The sequence below is a fragment of the Miniopterus natalensis genome, chromosome 1 (genome assembly GCF_054644295.1).
Source record: "Miniopterus natalensis isolate mMinNat1 chromosome 1, mMinNat1.hap1, whole genome shotgun sequence".
In the NCBI taxonomy this organism is placed as follows: domain Eukaryota; kingdom Metazoa; phylum Chordata; class Mammalia; order Chiroptera; family Miniopteridae; genus Miniopterus; species Miniopterus natalensis.
In genome coordinates, this window is record NC_142081.1 from 13171887 (window position 1) to 13197223 (window position 25337).

General features: G+C 44.5%; 1 protein-coding gene across 2 annotated transcripts in view; it reads right to left on the bottom strand.

Moving 5' to 3' along the window:
- Window positions 1-12944, bottom strand: part of FLRT2 (fibronectin leucine rich transmembrane protein 2) — an 89065-nt gene extending 76121 nt beyond the window's left edge. The window contains exon 1 of one of the 2 annotated variants that reach the window (XM_016212917.2): window positions 12542-12944. The gene's annotated coding sequence lies outside the window, so the exon portion shown is untranslated. Of the gene's footprint in view, window positions 1-9218; window positions 9332-12541 lie in introns of those variants that run through there. The other variant, XM_087818732.1, reaches the window with a different exon arrangement.
- Window positions 12945-25337: the final 12393 nt, after the last annotated feature.

The following is a 25337-nucleotide window of genomic DNA, read 5'->3' on the forward strand; positions in this document are numbered from 1 at the left end:
ATCGCTGTCAAATCCCCAGGAACAAGCTCGTGACCTGAACGGATATACGCCTTGCATTCCTTCGGGACTCAGAGATTATTAAAATTGAGTTTTAAATTCCATTGCTGTCAGCACTATTGGACTTGTTCCTTACCTATTTGGGTAAAAAAATTTTAAACCATTTTCCAAAGAATTTTAATCTTTCTTACATGTTCTATTGAAACAAAACAAGGTCTTATTGTTTTATGTTGGGGGAAATGTTGACTCAGAAGCTACTTACTAAGATGTTAACAATTGACAAAATTCAGTCCAGCAACTTCTCTTTGCTCCAACTGGATTAATACACATACATACACACACACACACACACACACATTTGAAACATTACATTACAAATTATGTGATCTTAACAGAAAAAGCTTCTGTGCTCATGGACTTGGAGGTCTGGGGCATACCCAACATCTTATTAAACTTTCTGTATCAATAAATTTATAGGTTCATAGTGTGAAAAAAAATTCTATTTGTGAGTAAAATGAGAAAATTACATTATATATACATGAAATTTTAATGATAAAAAAGCCAGCATTATGTATCTTCCGAGTGCTGAGCACTGCATTTGTCCAGAAGTATCTTCTGTAGAAGCAGTAAGAAGCTCCTTTACGTACATTCCTTGGAAATTATTTTCTGAAAGAAATATTTTCACACTGAACAGATAACCCCAAAGCATCATTCTGATTCTACCATCTATAATCGAACAAGCAAGGTATTGCCGTTCTCTAAGAACAGAATAAGAATTATATAAACATAACAATAATTTACATGTTAATTTTCTACAATAAAACATTTTCATAACTCTGCCAACGGTCATGTATGGAGAAACATTGTCCAAAGGAAGTGTTTAACGTCCTTTCTGATAAAAATCTCTGAACGCTGGTAAAGACATACTAACCACAGCTCACCATGCCTAGTGTCACTGTCTAGACCAGAGCTGGTAGCAAGCTGCAGGTGTTGGTCACCCGTGGAAGGCTGCATGGAGGTGAGTGGGGGTGCATGGAGAAGCACCCCTTAACTGCCAAAGGCTATGCTTTCAATGGCCAAAAAGAAATAGTTAAGCAGGACCCAGATGACACCACTTTCTGATTCTCCAAACAGAGACAAGGGCTCCTTTCTGCCGGCCATCCCTTCCCTCTGCCCCCATTCGCAGCACCAGCCTACACTGTGCACCACCAGCTGTGAGCTCCTTCTGCCACTATGCGGAGCGCTTATTTCCTTTGCCATCCTTTCATGCTCCGTTATACGCATAAATAATGACATTCTATTTTGCAGAAGAGGCGGTATCCTGTGAGTGAACAGGTTCAAGGAGTCACAAACTTTCTTTGGGATTCCAGAGAAATGGCAAAAATATTTGTAGAGGTCTGAGAGAGCAACCTAATGGATTCATTATCATTTCAGAGACAGAATGATCTGCAGTCAGCATTTATTAAGTGTCTACTGAGTGCCAGACAGGTAGACACTTTACATAATTATCTCAATCCTCAGAAGAGCAGCTGTGGGAGTAGAAAGCATTTCCTCCCATTTTATACTTGAGGAGACAAAGACGGAAAGACACTGAAAATTTTGCCCAAGTTTACCAAATTAACAACAGCCAGCACTGGAACTCAAGACCATCCCCTTTCCAAATATAAAGCTCTTTTCACGAATGCTACGTATTCCTGGCTCGCTTACTGGGACTGACTGTGCTGTTTTTCATCACGTATAAAACCACAATGCATTTAGGTATTGTGTCTCCCTCTCTCCTCACCAGCCTGGGTAGCCTCAAGCGGATGGATCCTACATTGCCTGTTTGTCTCTCCAGTCTTACTTTATGCCTGGTACACAGAAAGGGCTAAAAACCATCTTCTGAATGAATGAAAAAGCTTTCTTCATCGTCTGGTGTATGCCTTCTGCCTCTACAAGAACAGTATTTCCTTCATGAGTACCGAGACACTCACACAAAAATATATTCCCTTATTGCATTTTGTGCTTTTCTGTATTTAGCGTTTCCCTAGGACCTAGTTGGAAAAGAACATCTCCAATGAAAAATAATTGAGGTTATCCCACTACTATATTATACTAGGGACCTATGGGCTAAATTAGCACCACCTCGCTGAAGGGTGTAACAGTACTCCCTCCCCCTAGCATCCGAGACTTTAGAGACCCGCGCACTAACTCCCCACACACATACCTACAGATTTGTCTTGTTTTATTAGCAGGATTCTTCCGAGTAGTAATAAACATTTTTCTTCTTCAAATATCATTATTCTATCATACAGTACTGCCAGAAAAAAAGGTATTCAGAGTCTATGAAAGCAATTTGTCATGTTAAAATACAGTGCTATGGCCAGGTAGTTTACAATGCACCACTAAAATACTAGCCAGCCTAAAAAAAAAAAAAAAAAAAAAGCAAGTGTCATACCTCTGGCAAATAAAAATTAGAAACAGAAAAGAACATTGTCAGATAGAGACTGTCATACATTCAAATCGCTGACAGAAATATTCCTTCTGACCAAGAACTGTGGCCTAAGCCCACATTTCATAAACACCCACTTCACTTGTGAGTGTTTTCTGCAGGCTTCAATTAAGCAACCTTAAATCTATTAAAAATTAACCTTGACTAAGGCCTGCCTGCATGTATACAAATTAGGAAAATTAAATCAACACCCTCACTCTCAGAGCATTGAAATTTAAAAGTGTCTCAGATTAGACAATTATAAAAATAACAACTGAACAAAATACGGAGAAATGAATAGTAAAGATTGTCCCACAAGGGTTTTGTGACACTAGCAAAGTCAAAATAAGGTCAAGCTTCGGAGATTATGTTGATGTCAGATTAAATCAAGTCCTTCCATGCATTGATGATGGGCTCAGGAGGTTTGCCAAGCTACTGAAAAGGTAATCTTCTGCCCTAACCTGCCTCATATGGCAAAACAGGACTGTAAAAAAAATCATCATATATTCTATTAATGACTGTGTTTTTGCAAAAGGTAACATGAATGGCTAAAGTATAAACCCAGCCAAAAGGGGAAACAACATTACTTCAGGGAACATGGATGGTTTCTTCCCAAAAGATCCTCAATGGAATCCATTTATGATAAATTCAATTTCCAACATCAAGCCAAGCTGTCAGGAAAGGAAAGTTTGGCCCTGGTACCCAACTCATCCCATTTACCCTTGATCCTTGAAAAGGATACTTGTGTCAAAAGAAAGCAAACTCACAAAAGGAGTCAATGTGCCATTCAATGAACTAAAGCAGTGATGCAGAGGGCCAGCAGACACTTTACTGGTTGGGTGATGTCCCATGGTATCCAGGAAAAGCTCCTGAAGAGCAGGGCACTCTGTCTTGGTTACCATTTTATTTATGTAAAACCTAGAACTATCTAGCACATGACAGTCATGATGTGATAAATGGTATCAATTTGAATAATGCCTCTTTATGGGAATATAAAACTGTACTGTTATCAAGGTATTTTCACACACATTAATCTTATCTGACCCTGGAGCAACCCTGTTGAACTCCACAGAGAGGAAATTAAGTCTCCAAGAGATTGAGTAATTCAGCCAAGGTCATAAATGTAGAAAGGAGTGTGCTGACATGAGAATGCAGGTTTTCTTTACAGAAATACATCCATTCCGCCCCCCCCGCCCAAACCACCTCCCCATTGCTCATTCCCCACACAGTCAGGGCCCAAGTCACAATGCCTACGTCACAAAATCCTCCTCACCCAGAACAGGCAAACTTGCATCTTATATAATGTTGGAGAGGGAGTGAAATCCTATTTTTAAATCTAAATACGTATAGGGTTGCTGTATATTTTTACTCTCAATAAATAAAAAAGTCCAACTCTGATCATGTTGGGATGCTTTGTAAAGAAGGGGACTTCTAAACTATATCGGGAGAATTCAATATCGACATAATAAAATGTAATGTCCATCATTCTGTATAATGTCAAACGGTTTCAAGAACTCTGTAGCCTTAGGTGGCCTTCAACCTCTTTGCAGCTCCGATTACTCAATGATATGCTAGGCAAGTGGGGCTTTCTCTCACCAGTTCACAGAGGCAGTTGTAAGGAATAAATAAAATCTTCTATTTGGAAGTGGAAAGTGCAAGAGAGGAGGTACGTAAATGCTAGGTATGAATGTGTTTTAAAATCAGTTTCCCTCCTCAGGGCCTAAACAGAGTTTCCTGGAACCTCTATGGCAAACGCTTAGGCAACCTACTCCCCTAACTTTCACCTCCTATTTATCTAGTATCTCTGAGGACTATCACTATTTCCTGCATTAGTCCCTCCTCCAAAATAACTGAGTCAAACTCTGGGGCGAAGTGGGAGAGGAAACTCTCACAGAGGCTATTTTGACACCGGATTTCATGAAAGTGATGCCCATAGGCAGCTGGGGCTAAGAGTGACACCAACACGTGGACCTATTTCGGGACTGATATGAGTCTAATGTTTTCCATTCAGCCACATGACCTCTGTTGACTTCAATGGGCAATAAATTTGTGAACCAATTTTAGGAGCCACTATTGAAACAGGTTTCAGTGTTCTGAGGCCTAATAGCATCTCTGAACTTTGGTGCCTGATATTTTTCGATGAGTTTATATCCAAAAGCCCTAAGGTTCTTAAAAGGTTCAGACAGAGGAGTCTTTTATCTGTGTCTTGAAAGCTCTAATAAAGAGAGCTGAGATACAGTGTATGACCTGTGACCCTAGGGGAAAGGGGCCCTTTGGCCAAGTTTTGTGAACATTCTCTTAAAAGCAACCAGGGAAGAAAATGAGAAAAACAGCTCAGTTCTAATGAGCACCTAATGGCTAGGAACGCCAGATATTTATTTTGTGAATGCTTCCAAAAAATGGCTCAGGTCTTTAACCACTACCCTGCCAGAAAACACGTGCCCTTGTTATAGACAGAATAACTGACCAGTGTTTCAGAATCATGAATGTGGCCTTTTGACTTCCCAAATTATATAAGGATATTTTCCCTGACCTTCCCTGATTACAGATCCGTAAAAATGACACTGCTTTGTTCAGGAAACTCAGGACACATGGTGCTGCTGCAGAAACACATCCCACATTAAATTAAGTTAGAGGTGGTATTTGAAAAATAAATAAATAACAGGGTTCCAACTCACTGCAAATAGTACGGGAGGCCAGTGAGTGGGAAGCCTGCAAGAGAAGGACTTCTTTTAGAAAGATGTTTTACAGGACTTTTTCTGCATCATTAACTCTTCTGGAATCCTGAACATAACATGATGAATTTCCCCAAAGAAGTAGCTACTGTTTAATTTTGAATCACTTCAAAGAGCCACAGCAGAAGAAATCAAAGAAAACCAAAAAAGACCAGTAGATGCGAAATTCGCCAAGGAAAGAAAAAAGAAAAAAAAAAAACCTTGAAGGTTCTAACAGATTTTGACCATGTACTGAAAATACCACTGATTATTTGGCTAATACAGTGTTTTACTGTTCCATGCAACTGAAATAAGTCTCTGTATTCATCAGAACACAGGATATTTTTATTACAATATTTGTGTCATAGTTCTTTAAAAAGGAACATATTTTAAAACCTTGAAAAGGATCTCTGTCTTAAAATGGTTCTTGATGTATATGTATGTGAGTGTGTGTGTTTTACTATAAACAGATACTTAATTGGAGTTCACCCTGTTGAAAAAAGTAAAAAAATAAAATAAAATACTGATAATCTTACTCCAATCCCCAACATGTAGTTTTTAGAAAAAATATAATTTAAAATAAGCAAAGCAATTTGGAGGGTGGAGAAACATAAAGTTGGCTGGGATATTATAATGGTTGTTTAACTTTAATAACAATAATAATAACTGGTCTTTAAAAATGTCTTCTACACAAAACCTGCCCAAGGGAAAAGAAAGAAAACCTCCTAAAAATTCCATATCCCCAAATACCACTACATCAAAAACCATCTGGAAAATGTCTGATAATGGTATCCGCCCACCTAAGAAATTCAGCAGACTTTGTCTTCCACTTCCATTTAGAATAATCAACTCTAACTGAAATTTCTACTTGAAAACCCTGAGAAGACAAAGCTGGATTCTGAATCAGAGTTTAAAAGTCTCCTTAAAAGACCATCTGTTTACAGACACCCTCCTCACACCTCACCTCGCCCTTGATCTGTACCATAAGCTCCCAGCTGAATTTCAAGACATACACACACTGCTACTACGAAGTCTAGTTACCACAAACATGTTCTGGGCTTGAATCACATTTCCCTTGTTATGTAAGCACTTAGGGCAATCAAATTTCACTGACATCCAGCAGCTTTGTGAGTCTCAAAACATTAGTCCGCCTGACTATACAACACTTTTACTGGCAGCAGATAACACTGGTTTTATTTGTTGATCAGACTGTCGATGCTTATGGAAGAACCGGTTACTAGTCTATTAGCCTGTAACATTTTTATTACTGCTGTTAAGTATCATTACTGGCACTGAACTCTGGATTGGAGAAATCAAGTTTAAAAATCTGAGTATCCAGAAAGAACTACAGAGCTGCTGGTGTTCTTCCCCCACATAATCTGTAGGCTCTGATGAGAAGAAAGAAAACAGTGAGTATCACTTCTCACAGACAGAGGTCACTAATGGACTGAATTTGAATCACTGTGGCAGTAACCACAAAGTTATTAAAGTAATCTAGTGAAAAATGAACTTGAATTGAAATTAAAGTCAAGATACCAAAAGATGATTATCCAGGAAGGTCTGACTTGAATGGAAAATAAAATGACATCACCTTGACCTTTTTGGAATCTTCTAAACAGAGAGCAAAACCACGAGCCACCGGCACCCTTGCTGTTTTTTAACTCCAGACACTGCTGATCTTAGAAGCAGCAATTCTTCCTTGTAGAATACAAAGCTGGAGACTCAGACTAGATCAGATGTTCACGCTGAGTCTCTCCAGTTTAAGGCCTCTGGACTTGCACATACTTGAGCTTTTCTTGAAACCACAGCTTCAAACTGGGGAGATATAAGGTTGCTTTAGGGAGCTATGGCTAAATCCTAAATCAAACTCTCCAGCAGGCCAGGATATAAATGGAACAGGCATCAGAGGAGCTACCAATTAAATCCAGCGGGTTAAAGTCAAACTCGGATAAGATCACATCATCGGAAGCCCAGCACACAGGGCACACCACGACTGTCTTGGGGACTCCCAGGCGCCCAGCATGGTGTCATTTGAGAATCTACTTTCTTCTGTCAAAAGCAGCCCCGGGAATTTCTAAAACTGCAGTGAAACTACTGAAGTGTTAAGAGGGGTATTAAAAAAACAACAGCATTCTTTCCGTGCTAGGTTTGTAACAGGTTCTGCTACAGCACAGCTAGCCCAATTCTTCTTTACAGTGTCTTGTACTCACAGGCAGAGACATGGACTCATGTGTGCAATTTTATCTCCAATCTCCTCCAGTCAGATACGTGCAACTCAACATGACACTATGGTGCTGCACTGTCAGTCGTGATTATTAGAAATCCTTAAATGGTTTTACTGTATCCTGTTTGGGGTTTTTGAGGAGGGGAGCAGTAACCGTGTGGATAAATAAGCAACTTCTTCTGGTGTGTGTATTACCCAAGGATTTACTCTCTTCAAACATGGTGGCCTGTCGATGTTACAGATCTGACGCATGTTGCTTAGTGAATTAAAAAAAAAAAAAAGTCCAGCCCGAACACTGTAGATACGGAACGAAAATTTTACATTCACACTGCAACCACCAAATATATCTCTGGACAAATGCCAAGCTGCCTATTTTTCTATTTTCCTCAAAATGTTTGGGGGATCCTTTCACTGCAGATTTAATAAAGTCACACTGCTTAAGTCCAGAGACAACATCTTCCCGATATGGGCGCTAACCTTCACATTAGCTTTTGGCTGGGAGAAGTTAGACATAATAAATTTAGCAATAAGCCCGAGAGCCAGTGGACATGCCCCAAAGCTCCCTGAAACCGTGTGTGATGAAAGAGCCTCCCAGCTGAGTGAGGAGCAATAGATACCATTTAGAAGAGGCTTTGCATAGCAAATGCAGCACGGAAGGAAATCTAATCAGCACCTTGCACTCCTGGGCGAGCATTTACACGGATTTGTGCCTTGCACTTGATTAGCTTACTGTAAGCTTTACAAGGGAGCCCTCCACTAAAATTAATCAAAAGCTCTTGCAGACTGATTTCCATTTACAAGAGAAGGCACGATGAGTTTCCAGGTGAATTAATAATGATCCTAATAGAAATGATAGCAGCAGCAAACCCTGAGCTGCTTGGAAACTCAAAACTCACCTGGGGCGAGGGGCTTCGGGGAGCTGGGGCTCCAATCTTTTCGCTCTTGGAGGGAAAGGCAGGAGCTATTTTTTTTTAGCCTAAGTGAGGCTGCTGTTGGGGAGCCAGCGTCTTCTGTCAGCTGCACCCTCCTCAGCGCCTACCCCACCCCAGCACTAGGGCGCATCAGGCCGCCAAGGAAAAATCCAGGTCTCTGCAACACCCCCATTCATCCCCCAACACACACACACACACACACACACACACACACACACACACACACTCGCTCATTGCAAATGCACGTCACCAATGGTTAGTGTTTCATCTGGCCCTTCCATCAAAATGTGACTTCTCAAGTTCCTATTTTATGATGCCATAAGGTGAATGGAAGAGGGGGGGAGCCCGGGGATGTCAAAAGGGGGGGAATGAGGATTTTTCCCTGTTCCTTGAAATTTTCACACACACCTCCCCTCTCTCCCGCCGTCCCCCCCCCCCCCCTTGCTTTCCTGCACCAGCTAAACGCAGTCATCGGTTGCGAATGGGTTCCTAGCGTTTTTAAAATACGCTAAATGAGAGCGAGAGGGTCGGGGTGGAAGCGGGTGCAATCCATCCATCATGTCCCTGGACTGAAGAACACTAAAAGCCGCTGACCCCCCATCCTCAGCTCCCACCGAGCCAGGAGACCGGGCCCGGCGGGGCCGAGGGCTCTCGCCCCTTCCCAGGAGCGGCTCGCCCCGCGGCACAGCGGCCCCCGCGCGCCCAGAAGCGCCGCGGGCCCCGGACCGCGGCTGCGGGTCGCCCGGCTCGCCGCCCGCCCCGCGATCTTGAACTTAGACTCCCACTTACTTTCAGTCGGACCTGGCGAGCGTCGGGGACGCCGCCGGGGGGGACAAGAGCCCGGCGCGGGGACGTGGGAAGAGGCTGGGGGTGCCCATTACCTGCGAAGGCTCTCGAGGTATCCTTCCAGCCCCGCTGGCAATCCCGCTCAGCGCCGGGTCCTCCCCCAGATCCAAACTTTTGCTCGGTCCTCCGGCTGGCGGCGGCGGCGACGACGGTGGCGGCGGCGGCTGCCGGAGCCAGGCCCGGCCGCCCGCAGCGTCGGGGCGCGGGGATGCGGAGGCCGGAGCCTCAGAGAGCTCGAGCCCCCCGGCGGCCGGCTGGCGCCCGGGCGCCCCGCTCGCCTCGCTCGCTCGCTCTCGCCTTTCTCCCCTACGGAGCCGCGGCATCGTCTCCCCGCGTCCTCCGGCACCGCCGCCTCCAGGGCTCGGGCATGCCACTTTCCCTCGGCTCCGGCCGCCGCGGCCCCCGCCTCCGCCGCTCCGCCGCCTCCCCCGCTCCGCCTCCGCCTCCGCCCCGCCAACGAGTCCCGGAGGAAACCGGGTGAGCGGGGACGGCGCGGGTCAGCAGCGCCGCGGGGCCCGGGCTCGGCGGAGACCGAGGACCCCGGGGGGCGTCTGGAGAGCCCGGCGGGCGCGCCCGCCTCGGACGCCCCGGTGCGGACCGCGCGGAACGCAGCGAGCGGCGCTGCGCGGGGCTCGCTCCGAGGGCTGCGCGGGTCCCGCGTGGGTCTGGAGGCGGCTCGGACCTCACTACTGCCCGGCTCGGACGCGGCGGGGCTATGTAGGCGCCGCGGCCCCCGCCCCCACCCCTCCTGACACCCCCGGGAGATGTTTACAGTAATGAATTCGCGGGGTCGCCTCGGCCGCTCCGGCGCTCCTCCTCTCCCTCTGCCCCCGCGCTCTGGCGCGCTCCCCGCCGCGAGCCCTCTTCCCCCCTCCCTCCCGGAGTCCCTCCCACATTTCTGGTTTAAAGAATGCTTGGGAGGCGCGGCCGCAGCCCAAAGCTTTCCAAGAGGCAAAGTGGGACTAAGCCCTTAACCCTGTGCTCCCCGAAAAGAGCGGCGGAGCGCGGGGCTCACGCCGGGACGCCGCGCGGCCGCACGCACCTCCCCGCGCCCTGCGCGCCGCGCCTCCCACCCGCCCCCTGCTGTGCGGGACGGGCACCGTCGGGACGCTGCCCCGCAATCCCCCCGCCGCTCGGTGCTATACTCCCCAGCCAGAGGGTCTACTACTTAGACGCTGAGAAATGATGGAAACCTGAGATTTGAGGGTAAAAATACAAGTCTCTCAACCAAGATGGCGTTATGTCAAATGCAAGCAATCGTGGTGATTTGCCCTCTGCCCCCCACCTCGGCAATCCTCCCCGGATGCCGGACCTTCTTAAGTAACTTTAATTGGGACAATAAGCCCACGTGCAATATGGTTCTTTTCAGCGCCCCGTGGTCCTCCTGCAGCCCGGCCGCGCCAAGAGCGTTTTCACTTTGCCCGCAGATTGCAGCGGGCGGACGGGCTCGGCCTTAAAGACTTAGGAAGCCGGCGTGACGGCCACGGGAGCCTGATGGAAAAAGGCAACGTTTCCCCTCGCAGTCCCTCCGCGGAGGTGAGCGCGCGGCGTACGGAGCCCAGGCGCGCGCCTCTTTCCTGGGGGGAAGGGGCCGCTGGTTTCCTCCCCCCTTTTCCCTGCCGCTGCCCTGGCCTCCGGTGAGTTGCTGTCATGTTGTAACAAGTCAGTTGAGAGGCCGAATCCGAACAGAAGAGGGAGAGCGAGCTCGCGCTGCCGCGGGGCTGCGCTCGGGCGCGCCGTCGGCGGGGCCGGGCCAGAGCGCCGACCAGCTGGAAACTGGCTCGGGACCAACTCCCTCGGGAGCCGCGCGGCGAGCGCCGCACAAGAGCCGGGCGGAGGCGGTGGCCACCACCGGCTGGGGACGATTTCCCCGTCCTCAGTTCACAGCCTGAGTCACTTGGCAGCACTCTCCCAATTGTTTTTATTTCCTTCGCATCCCTGTTGGGTCTCCCGCCTTCACGTATTTGAGCGACTAAACTGTGTTAAGACGACTTGGGAAAACGCCCGATTTGCCTCCCGAGCCCAAACCAAGCACGGATCCACCGAGACGCACGCCCGAGACGCACGCTGGCACAAACGCGCAGGCTGCTCGTGTTGCGTTATAGGAAGGTGGCCAGGAAAACCATTGGACTGACTTATACATAGCCACTATTCTCCCCAAACTCAGTGGGACTAACATCCGGAGGAGGAGGGGCGTGGCTGGGGCAGTTAATTGAACTAGGACAGACAGTGAGTGCCATCTTGCTAGGAGGTGCCCGGCGCGACCACCCCAGCAGTGGCCTCCGCCTCCACCAGCAGCTGCCGCAGGTCCGGAGCCCTAAGCGCTTCAGGAGTTTCCTGGGCATCAAGTGTGGGTCCAGCCCGCCCCAGTCACCCGCTTCCCAGATACTTCCTTCCCCTGGTTAGTGCCCCGATTTCAACTGGCAGCCTTGATCTGGTGCCTGATTTACGAAAGAGAAGTGGCCGCGAGGGTGCTGAGAGCTTGGGGACCAGCCGAGACCTGGTCAGCACTGTGGAGGGATCTTTCCAGCCGGGTCTGCGCCTACAAGGGGACCGGATGGCAAACGGCGAGGCTCTGCTGGGGTCGCCTGAACCCCGCACTCAGCGCCTGGGGGCGTTCTGCGCGCGCTCCCCGCATCCCACGCACGCGGTGCAGAGATCGCCTCGGGGCTCGGCCCAGTGCGCTCTGCCGCCCGCGCCTTCCTCGCTGCCTCTCCAGCGCAGACCATGCGCTGGTCCCAGCTCAGTGCCGGGCCGCTGAAGACAGCAGAGCTGGAGAAAGACGGTTTGGGGAAAAGTAACCCCCTCCGCAACTCGAAGGAAAATGAACTAGCACCCTCCCCCCCCAACCCCATGCATCTTCTTAGCCACTAACAGATCCCGGATTGCTGGCAGGGGGCGTGCTGGTGGCTTTAGGCGCCAGCTCTTGATAATAAGCCTGGTGACTTTAACAGCAGATGGAGTGGGCGCGAGGGTGGGGGTGTCGGGGGGATGTTACTGCTAGAAGTTAACAGATTCATTCTGGGCAAGAGAGAGGCTAGATTCCGGCAAGTTTAGTGGCTCTAGGAACCCCAATTTAGGATGATGCGCCCATCAGGCTAACAAATTTGCGTTTTGACTCAGAGCTCCGTTGCAAAACTCCTTGGAGGAGGTGTATTCGGCCTGAAAAGAGACCTCCCTAAAGTCTGGGGAGAGTTACGCAGCCTGTTTTCTCTTTGGATGAAAGATAAAGTCTGAAACATCTCCCCCCACCCCTGGATTTAAAAAAAAATCTCCCCCCTACAGAGCCCGCGTGGTGCCTGCTTCGTGGCAGCCGCGGCGGTTCCTGAAACTCCACCTGGCGCCGCAGCCCCCTTACCTGGTGTCCGCGCGTCCTTGCAGAGGGCTCATCCGAATCCGACGGGGTCGGGGAGGTGGAAAGGGAAGAAGCTGGCGCGGCAGCAGCGGGGCTCCCGGGGCATGGTATTGTTTTAGGGGTCTCCGCCAAGGTCCCTCCTGCCCATCGTTGAGAACTGCCGACCTGGCTCCGGGGCTGGGTGGACACGGCGGCCGGCGTGGAGCTGTGGCCTCGCCGCAGCTTGGGACCGAGGGCCGGAGGCGCACCCGCGCGGCGGCAGCTCAGCGCCTCGGCGGGGACATTGCGGCCACCGACGTTGTCTCGCAGCGCTGCTTCCTCGGCGCTGACGGCGGAAGATGCCAAGCTCGCAAGTGACGGCGACAGGTTTCGAGCGTACTACTAACCACCAGGTACCCAGCCTGAGACACTGGGCTGCTTTCCCCTCCCCTTCCCCTCCCTCCTACGGGGGAGGGAACTAACTTAACCCTGTGCGCTCCCGGCGGGAGCGGGACGCGGCTGGGAGACCGCGGGCGGCGGCTCCCGGGGCGGCGCTTTGTTCACGTGCGTCTCGGGCGGGTGCGCTGTCTGGGGGCGCGCGCGTGGCGGGGCGCCAGCGGCGGGCTTCCAGCGCCAGGCTCCGGCACGGCAAGGAGCCCTCGCGTTTCATCCGGACCAGACCCAGCCCTCGGAATCTATTTTTTGCCTCCGGTTACCAGATTTATTGAAGTTGCCAGCGAAGTTGAGTTGTATGCCTTTATTTCAACCCCCCCCCCGCACACACACACACACACACACACACACACCACTCTGTCCCCGTATTTCTTCCTTTGAAGATGTGGAACTCTTCTCTCCGCGGCTAATGACTCTCGCTTTTCAACGGCGTTGCGTGTGCGAGAGGCACTGTATAAAGAACCCACCCACCCACGCCAAATTTAAATGGACCCGCAAGGAAAGCTGCCTCCCACCCACGCACCCAGTGCCAGCCTAAGCCAAACGACCACGTGCTCATGTACGAGACTGAGACGGCGGAAAATGCGGGAGGACTGGGGTCTGAGGGCGTAGGAGATGTGTCCAGGGAGATGGAAAGGGGCGGGGGGCGCACAGAGCTTTAGAATGGCGTCAGCTGGTGAAACACAAGCAGAAATGACGGAGCAGAAGAGTCCGAGCACTGAAAGCAGCGGGTCATCTTTAAGAGCTGAGATTTTGATCAGCATTATTTCCCCGGCTCCTTTGGACGCGATTGGGGGGGGGGGGGGAGAGAGAAAATATACAGGAGCCTCGGCTCGGCCACCCAGATGCTTTGCATCTTGTAAACAGCTTCAGCTGAGTATTCTGGACTCCCAAGAAGTTAACAGGAGTTGGAGGCGAGTCATCTCCTGGACGCGGAGTGGAAGCTTAGACCAGAGAAAACTTGCCCAGCGCCTCTGTGGCCGCCTCACCCCCGAATGAGCTAGAACGTCGCCCGGGGTGCACACTCAGACATCTTCAACCCATGCCTTCTTTCTGCATCTCCATTCCGGACTAACAGAAGGAAAGAAAGAAATACCGAGCCTTTAAAAATAACTCAGAAGGTGACACGTGGATCTTGCGGAAACTGAGTCATTTTAAAAAGAGAAAAATCTGTTTCGCCACCGGAAAGATGTTCTAATTTCTCTCTGCAACATACCCAAGTCAATGGGAATCTGTAATAGCCATTTCAAACGCCTCCGAGCCAGGCCGGCCCCCGGAGGCAGTGGGAACACAGCTTCCAGCCAGCCCGGTGCAGAATTCTGTTGTAAATCCTTCTAGTTTGCCAAGGGGGCAGCAAAGCATAGGGATAGCTCCTCAGGCTGCAGAAGCAACAAGGTCACATTTTAGGACAAACATTCACATCTATCTGCTTCCAAGCATGCATCTTGGTGTGTGCGTAAGTTACCTAAGTATCCACACGAGGCTCTGTCTTTGATACCTTGATCTGAGATTAACAGTATAATTATTTCATCTTTAAGGATACATTTTTTTGTTTAAAGGCAAAACAGAACTCTATACAGGTTTAACTTTCTGATTTATGCTCCTGGAAAATGAATAAAGACTGAGAGAGGGAGAGGGGGTGGTTGCAGGTGTACAGAATTTGCATTTTATTATTGCTGTTCCTAAATTGTAAGAAAACAATGTCATGTGGATACGTTTCCTCTTCAAGATTATTGGTGCGATTATTGTAGTCAGGAAAGTCGAGTATGGAAAAACATCACACCAAATATCTGAACAGAATTGCCGTAACACATTTCTCACCCACATCACCTGTGAGTCAGCTTTAGAAATGGGTGATGGTGGAGCCAGAGGAAGCAAATGTGGTCCAGGAGCTCTAAGGAGAATGATTTTGCAGCCTCACAAAACTGAGATAATTAGGTTACCTTATTTTTATTGAGTAAACTATCACCCTACATAAGGGTGGGGAAGTATAGAGACAGAAACTAAATCTATGAGCTTCACAAAACAGAAAGTCAGCTCATTAGTTATCCTTAGGCTTTCAATCTTCAATGGAGTTTCATCTCCGTTGAAATTTGCCTGCCATTCTCAAATCTTTTTACAGTCCACTCTATGTTTCTCATACCCTTCTCCGTCTATATGTGCACACAGACATTGGCTTGTCTTTCTAATATTTGCTGAAAGTAAAAATAACACAGGACTCAAATTCATGAGATTGTGGTTTAGGCCCAAGGCACTGAAATTTGGATCTTGGATAAGTTCAGTTTTGAGCCACTGTTGACTCATTTATAATATTTTCAACAATAAAGGTAAATTTAAAAAGAATACCTGTTTTACCAGCCTCATGGTATTGTCACATCATGAGTCAGTGGATGGGAAAGTTCTTTAGAAATGTGAGTTGTTATTGCTAATGATATTATCATTGCATCACATAGTCCCAGCCTTCAAAGCAGAGGAAAATGACACTGATCTAAACATACTCAGTTTCCCCATCATTGGGGTCTTACATTACCTTGGGACATTTATCAAAAGGAAGAAAGCAACACAGACACATTGCTGTTAAACTCCACACTTATGCACATTTCATCAGTTTCCCACTAGTGTCCTTTTCCTGTTTCAGGGTCCCACCTAGGGGACTGCACTACATTTAGTCACCATATCTCCTGTGCTCTGTGACAGTTCCACAGTCTTTCCTTGCTTTTTGTGACCCTGAGAGTTTTGAGGGGCAATGGTCAGGTATTTTGTCTCTCAGATTGGGTTTACCTGATGCTTGCTCATGATTAGACTCTAGGCATGGGTTTTGAGAAAGAATACCACAGAGGTGGAGTGTGTTTTCAGCACGTCATAGCAGGTGGTGCTTGATGTCAGTGTGGCCTCACTGGTGATGACGTTACACTCCCTAAGGCGTTGGATGCAAGGTTTCTTCACTATATAGTTATGTGTCCTGTTCCACACTCTGTTCTTTGAGGTGAGTCACTAAGCCCTGAATGAATTTTAAAATGAGCCAAATAAACCAAGTTCAATTTGTAAATACCCCCACCCCACCACCCCAGATCTCAAATTCACCCAGGAGAAATCTCCCAGGAAACCCCTTCTGTACTCTGTATCCTTAGGAAGGTGTTCGGCAATTTCCTCTTGGCTATATGTTGTGAACCCATCTTCAACTACTCCATGCGTTACAGTTCCCCAGCATAGCCATTCTCCAAATCCTATTGATTCTTTTCTGAAATGCACCCTTCCTTTCAAACCCTCGTTGCCACATCTGGTTGCTTCAGAATTCCAACTTCCCTGTAAAAAAATGACATTCATGACCTCTTTCCCTTCTTTCCCATTCACCGTTTCCTGACAGTATGGCATTCATGGCATTCTCTCTTAAAGTGACAATAGCTATCCATGTGTTTGTCTATGGACTAGCTCTAAGTGTCTCAAAGAACTGAGTTGGTCTTAGTTTTCTGTTCTGGGAAATGCTCAAAACATGTTTGTTGACTTCATGAGTAAGCTCCTCCTCTCTTCTAAGATGAGAGCCTTTGTAAGGAAACCCATGGTTAACTCGCTGTGGAGAGGTAGCTTTCCATTTCTCTCATGAGTATAAAGTATTGCTAATGTATGACACCCTTTTTGTGAATGTGGCTTAATTCATGTGAATCCATGATATTATTTCAATACCTTCTAATTTTGAAACACCACACTACAATATATAACTCATCCATTCATCTAATAATCATTTGTAGAAAACACAAAACAGGGAGTAAGACTTTGATGAGTAGACTCAGTCCCTATTCTGTCAAAACTCTCAGTCTGGTGGAGTAACAAGTACTTATACACTCCTTAGGTAAATATGACAATTTAGGTATATGCAAATTACTTTAATGCCTTGAAATCCTTTCTCGCTAGAGGGAACACCTCACTGAAGTGATGATGAGGTTCTTTTGACAATATACTGATTTTACAAGGGACTTGGGATATCATTTTTATATCCAGCCTTCTGCATCCAGCAGCCTCAGTTACCAACTGGAACTGTCTCATGGAACTGTCTCATGGAAAGCTCTTTGGACCAAGAATTAAAAAATCAGTGTGGAAGTAATTGGGTGATTACCCATTTTCTCAAGCCTTGGTTTCTTTGCCTTTGCATGCAGGTTACAAGCTGATTACAAGATGTTTAATATTCACAACTGAATAGTAAACACATTTAATTGAATTAGAATATATATATTATATTTATACATGTAAGTATATACATATTTATAGATACATATTTATATATAAAACTTTCCACTACACTATATATGTATACACACACACGCACACACACACACACACACACACACACAAATATATACCCTTCCCACTGTTTATCAGAAAAATACAATTGCATTCTTTAGAAGGTCAGAGAGAGTTTTCAAGACTGACGCATTGTGAGAAGAAATATCTCCTCCATTAACCTTTGTGTAGCTGCAAAGGCCCTGAACTTGGGCTTGGAAGAAGGTACACCATGTCTCCACTACTTTCTCAGGGAAATCACTTTGTTGCATGAAGCCTCAGTTTCTCTTCTATCAAATAAACAAAACAAAAACTATCTTTCAAGGTAGATACATAAAGAATAAGTGAGGTGAGTTATTTCCAAATTCAAAGTAAAATAAGCTGTCATTATTGATATAGTTGTGTTTTGCATCATTTAATGTTAGAGGTATTTTACTCTACATAACCTTAAACCGGTGGGTTTTACTTGTGTTGCTATTTCTTGCTTTACTGGTAACATTCTTTTACATAAAGTCTCAGAGCTTGAAAGCTACAGAGCTGCTTAATTTCTGCACAGTCACTCTGAACAATACTTTTAGGTGCTGCTCTTTGCTACCAAGTTTTGAACTATCCAAAAGATAAACTCCCTCAGCATAGGGAATTCTTAGTTTAACTTTGCAACATCTCATTAAAAAAAGTTCGTACGAATTGCTGTTGGAACAATTTTCTTCCACAGTTCCTCTGGTTAGCTAATAGAAGTAACTAAAGTTTTTCAAGTGATTTTTTTTAAATCTTATTGTTGAATTATTTTAGCACTTGAGGTTTCTGGGTTTAGTCATCTCATTTGCTTACTCAGTTGGAACAACTTGGATTTCAAGTTTTCCACTTTCTCCACTTGAAATGTTTTTGAAAAATAACATTAACCCTAAAATTTGATAATAAAAATCTTAAAGAGAGTGCCTTGCAGATAGTACCTCTTTCTCTGTCTCTCTGTCTCACCTTTGAAAGTTTCCATTAGTACAGTATTTTGTAAACGTGCTAGAAAGTCACTTTCTATGAATGTCTGAGTTTATTATCATTTGATTTTCACTCTTTATCATAATGCAGGGGCAGGAGTTAACTTCTCCTTCCTGAGAACTGAAGAGCCATGTGGATCACCAGTCTGCGTTGCAGGATGACCAAGGCTGTGGGGCTGTTGTCTCTGAAGAAGTCATTACGAACTTAATTTTGAAAGGTCCCCCTATTTTCCTTGGTGTTTTGAGAGACGTCTAGTGAACCCCAATCAGAATATCAAACCACAGAAAGATCTGAGTTGTTCTGTTCTTGGATCGTGTCTTTACTTCTATTTCCAAGGACTCTTCATCTCCATGTTTATATATTGGGGTTTCCCTTTCATGCCTTAGAAGGGGTATAGTGTTGGGTGGTCAAGAGAAACAGATGCAAGAATATGGATTATAAATTAGAGTTATTACAAAGTTAAGCGGTTAACATTAAAAACACCTCCATTTGTAGAGCCTTTATTCCTTGAAGCACTAAATGAATTACTTTACCTGAGAGCTCCCCACCCACACGTCCCAGGTCACAGACACAGTGACGCAGCTTGTCGTAGGTGCCAGCTCTCCGGGATCCTGTCCAGAGACTAGCCCCCTGCCCTGCTGTAAATGTTCTCTTCTTGTCAGCAGGAATATTTTTCCTTTTCACTATGGGTAAGACCAAAGGTATTTAAATTTTTTCTAAATGTCTGTGAATGAAAAGCCAGACTCGTTCAAAGACACTGTGTATCCCTCACATGTTTATCCTAAACAGAGGCCTTAAAAATCACAGAAGTGAACCCGTCATTAGGGAAATGCGAATCAAAACCACCGTGAGACACCGCTTTCCTCCCACTCGAATGGCTGTAATAAAAAGCACAGACGATAACCAGTGTTGTTGAGCAAATAAAGAGGCTGGACTCCTCACACAGGGTGGGAATGTAAAGTAGTGCAGCCAATTTGAGAAACAGTTTGGTTTGAAGTGGCCTTAACCGGTTTAACAGAAATTGACCCTAGGGCCTAGAAATTCTACTCTTAGTTGTATCTGCCCAAGAGAAATGATAACAGACGTGTGCACAAACATTGCACATCAATGTTCTTAGCAGCACTACTCATCGTGGGCCCAAATTGGACACAACCTCACTGCCCACTAACTGGTGGAGAGAGGGACAGCGTGGCAGAGCAGCAGGACGGATCGCTGCTTGGTAACGGAACGGGGCAGGGTGCGGATTTGGGCTGAGGCCTGCAGGAGCCTCAGAATGTTTCGTTCTCTGCAAGAAGCCATAAGGAGGAGACCACATAGTGTATGATTTCACTTGTAGAAATGTACAAAAAAAGCAAAACTGATGTGAAAGAAAGTAGATTGGCAGTAGCCAGGGGCTGAAGAAACTGATGGAGGGAGGAAGGAACAAGCATTATTGGGAAACAGGCATGAAAGGTCATAATGCCACGATGAAAATGTTTTAAAATGGGTTCGTGGTGATGAATGAATAACTTGGTAAATCTACTAAAAGAATCATTGAATTGCCATGTCCAGTGTGGCTCAGTGGTTACAATGCCGGCCTGTGCACGGAAGGGTTGAGGGTTCGATCCCCGGCCCTGGTGGAGGAGTGTTCAGGAGGCAACCGATTGATGTCTCTCTCACACTGATGCTGGTCTCTCTCTCTCTCTCTCTCCTTCCATTCCTTCCGCTCTCTCTAAAAATCAATGGAAATAATATCCTCGGGTAAGGAGTAACAACAACAAAATCATTGAATTGTACACTTGAAAGGAGTGAATTATCTGACATGCAAAATATGTCTAAATAAAATAATTTTTTAAACACTAAGAAGGTTGGTGTCAGTTTCTATGAAATTTCATCTGAGGAATATTTTTGTTAGGTCTTCTGCATCATCAATAAATAGGACTTGAATTATCTTAAGAGTGATAAAGAGTATGGAGTATGGAGAGTATTAGAAATAGGAAACTAATATGCAAGTCTAAACAATTCCTCCTAGCCACCACTTCTTCAAAACAGCAGGTCATTTGCAATCTGATTAAAACCACCATGTGATCCATAAAATTTAGAAGTAAAATAAACAAAACAAAGAGTAACATATTCTTTCCACTCCATTCTCTGGAAAAAAAAAAGGAACATTTAAAAAATGTCTATGAATCAAAAAGGGAAAACACATTTTCTGCTTTTGTATGAAGTTCTCTGCTCACCAGACTCTTCTGCCAAAAGATTCTTTTATTTTTACAACCCACGGTACTTTTGTTTACTATGGCTCAAGGAAACATGATGTTTTATTAATAAAAATATATCTTTGGTATTAGTATTATCAATTATTTTAATATACCCCTTGAATAGTTTAATTCCTTCAGATATTCATCAATCAGGAATCTTCTTTCTTTCTGTCCACTACTTAGAGCAATATAAATATCATTTTGTAAGGATGTCAAATTTCTTTTTTCTGGCAAAACAAGAAAGCACAAGACAGATGGGTTAAGAAGAAAGTCAGACACAGTATCAGTTGCCAAAAGAGAAAGGAAAAAAATAAAGACAACATCTTGTCCATCAAGGAGCTCAGATCAAGAGTCTTTCTTTTCTCAAATGATGACAGCTCAAGAGCTGTGAGCGACCAGAGAGAAATAAGCAAACCCACCAAAGGTGTTTCTCCACAGCTTCCACTGCAATGTCTGGAATAAACATGTCATTTTACTAGGAGGATTATCTTTTTAAAAATTAGCTACAGCAGGCCAATAAAAAACAAGAAAATCGACTAAGGGCATGTCACATCTGTTACTCTGGGATGAACTGTCATCATGCTTTTCTGGGTGCTGCTGATGCAAAAAATGTCCAGGAAGGATAACCTACCTCTACCTTCAATAATGTAGAAGGGGCCAAAGTACGGATTTATAATCCTCACCTGAGGAGCTTCAGGACAACGGGCATCGTTGCTGTCAGTTGCAAATGGGTCCTGATTGGTGTTCTGAGTTTATTTTTCTCAAACAGGAGTTTACCCGCTAGATGTGGTGAAATTGAGTTTGTGTGTCCTTTAATGGCCTTTTTACAGCCAGGAAGCCCTTTTTTTTTCAGGCCTCAGGAAACTGTTGATAGAATGAAGGAGGTAGGACTGTGGATAGATCTACTGGACCAGTGAGTCATCCATCACTGTTCACAACAGTATCCCAGATGGGAGAGAGATGCGGGTAGGCACATCTAATGAGGTGTGGGCTTTGAATAGACAGAGAAACACAATTCTGAAGATTTTGAGGTCCAATTCTGAAACTGACTCAATGAAAAAGTATTTTATCATCGATATAAATCACACTTTTTTTTTTTCCTTCATTTTTTTCACATAAGAGTAGAGACTAGGCTTGAAGAGATTGAGAAAATTTGCTAATTGGCCAGGTTCTTTGCCAATGCCTTATAGGATGTGTTCAAGTATAAGAACATGTTGCAGACTATTTGGAATAGAATCAGACTGAGTTCTGGTATCAAATATGTTCCCAGCTAACTGAGTATGTAGGAAAGCCACTGTTTCCTTAGGTCCCAGATGTCTCATCTCATAAGGTGATAATAATTTCTGGCAAACTTTCCTTCCATCATTTCATGAGCATAGAATAAAGTGGTAAATGTAAAAACAAGGGAAGAACATTTCTCCGAGCAAAGGTGTCATTCTGATTAAAAAATGAGAATGTCTCCTCTTTAACCCCTTAGCTTACATGAGGATGAAAGCCAGGGTAACTCCTCTAGGAAATGATCAGTTTCTGGTTTACATTTCTCATGTTATGAGGGCGATAAAGGGCTGATCTTTAGATGTGACAAGTACAAAGTCTTATGCCAGGGCTAGAGCTTGGAGAGCCTCATTAATCATGCTCCATTGTGTTATAGGTTCTGTAAACATTGCAAAAGCATAAAGTACAGCCCTTCTATTAGTGACATCTTTCCAACCTAACTCCAGGAAGCCTTTGAGATTTCCTTAAATGACTGGATTTCATTTCAGTCATTAGTTAACCCTGCCTAGTGGGTGACTCCGAATCCCACCAGGCAGGAGTAAGGGGATATGTATTCAAACAGTACAAACATGGCTTGTCCCAGTCACATAACCATTACGAACAGTAGGGGGGCTTTCCTTTCTCAGGATAAGTCAAGTCATTTACTTGAATCCCATAATATTCTACTTTTTTTTCTTTTTGCCTTTGGGAAACTAATACTATAAAGTTATAGTTAGAAAAAGAATGCTGACAGTGCTTCCTATGGATAGTTTGGATGGGATTAAAAGGCAAGCATTATTTCTTACAGATTTATACCTTCTCCTGGCAGAGTGTTTTAGGTATGAATGGGCAACTCTGGACAACTAAGAAGCCAGGCCACCTTTTTGGGGACTACAAGTCAGAGTACTTTTGGTATACACTAGGATTCATCTGCTTAAGGTTCCTCCTTGTATTTTGGTTACACTTAGCTTCCAAAGCCTCTAAAATCCTCTCATTTGTAAATGTTTCATTTTTTAAAATGTACTTATTTATTGATTGACATTTTATTAATGTTTTTCTACCTGGAAATGTTTTAAGGCATATCTATCTATTGGCATGTAGTGTTCTTTGAAACTAGAATAGCAAAGATCCAAACAGAATTAGTGTAAATGAGAACATTTAAATAATTGTGTGGGTGAAATTAGTACCCAAACATATCAGTATATGTTTTAATACTGATAATTTTGCAATTTAGCCTAAGCAGAGTATATTCAATCCCAGCTTCCAAGTTGTTCTGGGAGGTCCAGATAGAATAAATGGAATAAAATCAGTAATTTCTTGCCTTTAGTCCCCTCTAATTATTTGCACTCCAGGAAAACCCATGAATATGGTGGTTACACGTTGGACTAATAAGGCAAATGTTGACATTTATATAATAAGCAAGCTACCTACCTTCCGTGTAAATAACAAAGAAAATTTCATGAGTCCTGTAGTAGTATGATATTTCAACACAGGGGAAGAGCATGTGGCTGGATTAGAGGCAATCTATAATGGCCTATGCATAAACAACTTAAGATACGAGACATGCTGACAATGAGTCATAATTAATATAATGTTTATGGAAAATAAGACGTGTTTCTTATACAGATTTGTTGGTTATCTTAAAGTCTATCTTCTAAAAGTTTGCCCCTTTCATACTAACAAATACTTTTCATGTACTTCAAGATAGTGAAATTCAAACTAAGAAATTACTACTACTAATAATAATAAAAATGCATATCTAAATAATTGAAGTGGGTCAGAATCATTAATATCAAGATAATATGGATGTGATATTGTCAACATGCTTATAATAATGGACTGAGCATTATGAAATACAGCTATGGAATTGTCTACTGGTCCTTGAATGTCATAATCCAGTAAACATGTGTAGATATTACATCACCTTTCTCATAGCTATAGTATGTTACCTACTCAGATTGAACTGATTTCCCAACAAAACTCCACATTCTTTCTACCACTCTTGAGCCTTGTTTACCTGTATTTAAAATTGACAGTTCTCTTTCTACTTTTACAAACTTCCCATGATAGGTTTTTTAGTATAGTGCCTGGTATCCATGTTTTATTGCTTACATTACTATATATTTCTGAAATAGTACTACATGCGAGGCACTGTATTTAATGCTGGTAAACTGGCAGCAAGAGGTAGATTATTGCAAAGGAACTGACAAGAAAATGAAATGACAGTGCAGCTGTAGTAAGTGCCAGCTTAGGGGAAACAACGTTCTATGGAAGACACAGAAGAGTCCTTTGGAGTCAAGAGCCCTCGTTGCAAGGTGTGGAATATTACAGAAGCGTAGAGCTGTCGAGGAGCAGGAAAAGAGGAGAGACAGAGGTAGTGATGGGGCTCGCAAGCTGTGGTTTAAGAGTTGAGCTTTATAGAAGGAAACTCGGAGCCATTGAAAGCTTTTCTATAAGGGAGTATTAAGACTCAATTCATGCTTTTGCTACTCAACTCTGCTTTAGAAAATATATAAGCACAAGTGTGGATGCATTCCAATAAAACCATCTACAAAACAAGGCAGCTGGCAGGAATTGACCCACAGGTCACAGTTTGCAAAACTAGAGAGTTACCAATGAGGTAAAATGGCAAGGTTTTGGTCACTGGCTAGAAGAAAGGCAGAGGGAGGTGCCAGGTTTCCGGCTTAGCCAATGTGTGAGAGATAATTACCAATGGATGACCCTAGGTCTGATTAAAGGTGTATGTGTTTATGTATCATGTAAAATTTTGTAGAAGAAGTCAATGACACAGTAAGAGAGGTGATCACAATTTGGAAGATACCTTTAAATGTCCATACAAATGAGTTAGATTCATGAGTTAGAATCAAAGTGTGAGCTAGTCATTCTATCTTCTTAAAAAATTATGACACAACTTTATACCTGTAAAATAAATAATTGCTTTTAAACCCATTGTAGCTATGAAGATAGTCTTTGTTTGGACACCACTGAGTTCTGAGAATAAAAGGTGCTAGGTAGAGGCAAAATATTACAATGCAGTAACATGTAATATTTTGAAATGCTCAACAAAGACTCACACATAAGCTGCAGAAAGAGGAGGTAAATATGGAATCAGTTAAAGAAAGGAAGTGACTCACAGGAAGAGAGCCAATCTGAGAATGCAGAGAAATATAGGGAGGAGACCCAGGAAAAATCCAGAGAGAAATAACTGTTTGGGGAGCAGATGGTGCAATATCTCATTCTTAAGAGATAAGATGAGTGAAGAATCTGCCCTTTCTCCTCAGTAAGTTACATTACTTATATTTTTATTCCATTTCTTTCCTTTTGGGAGTAGTTTCATCAGTAATTCATCTTTATTCAAGTTTGGAATTTTACCAATTTCCCATATAATATCGCTGCTTTTACCTTAAAAACCTAGGATGCTCATGCCACTTTTTTCTTACCCACTAAATCTCCATTTTTGCTTCTATCTTTCATATTCTGCGGATGAACATGAAGTCAGTGAGGTTTCACCCTAATGTGATGCTGAGATATTTTTGCAACTCCTAATTGCTGGTTTCTGTGAGACATTTGGGAGATATTATGTATTATGACTAAAGGAA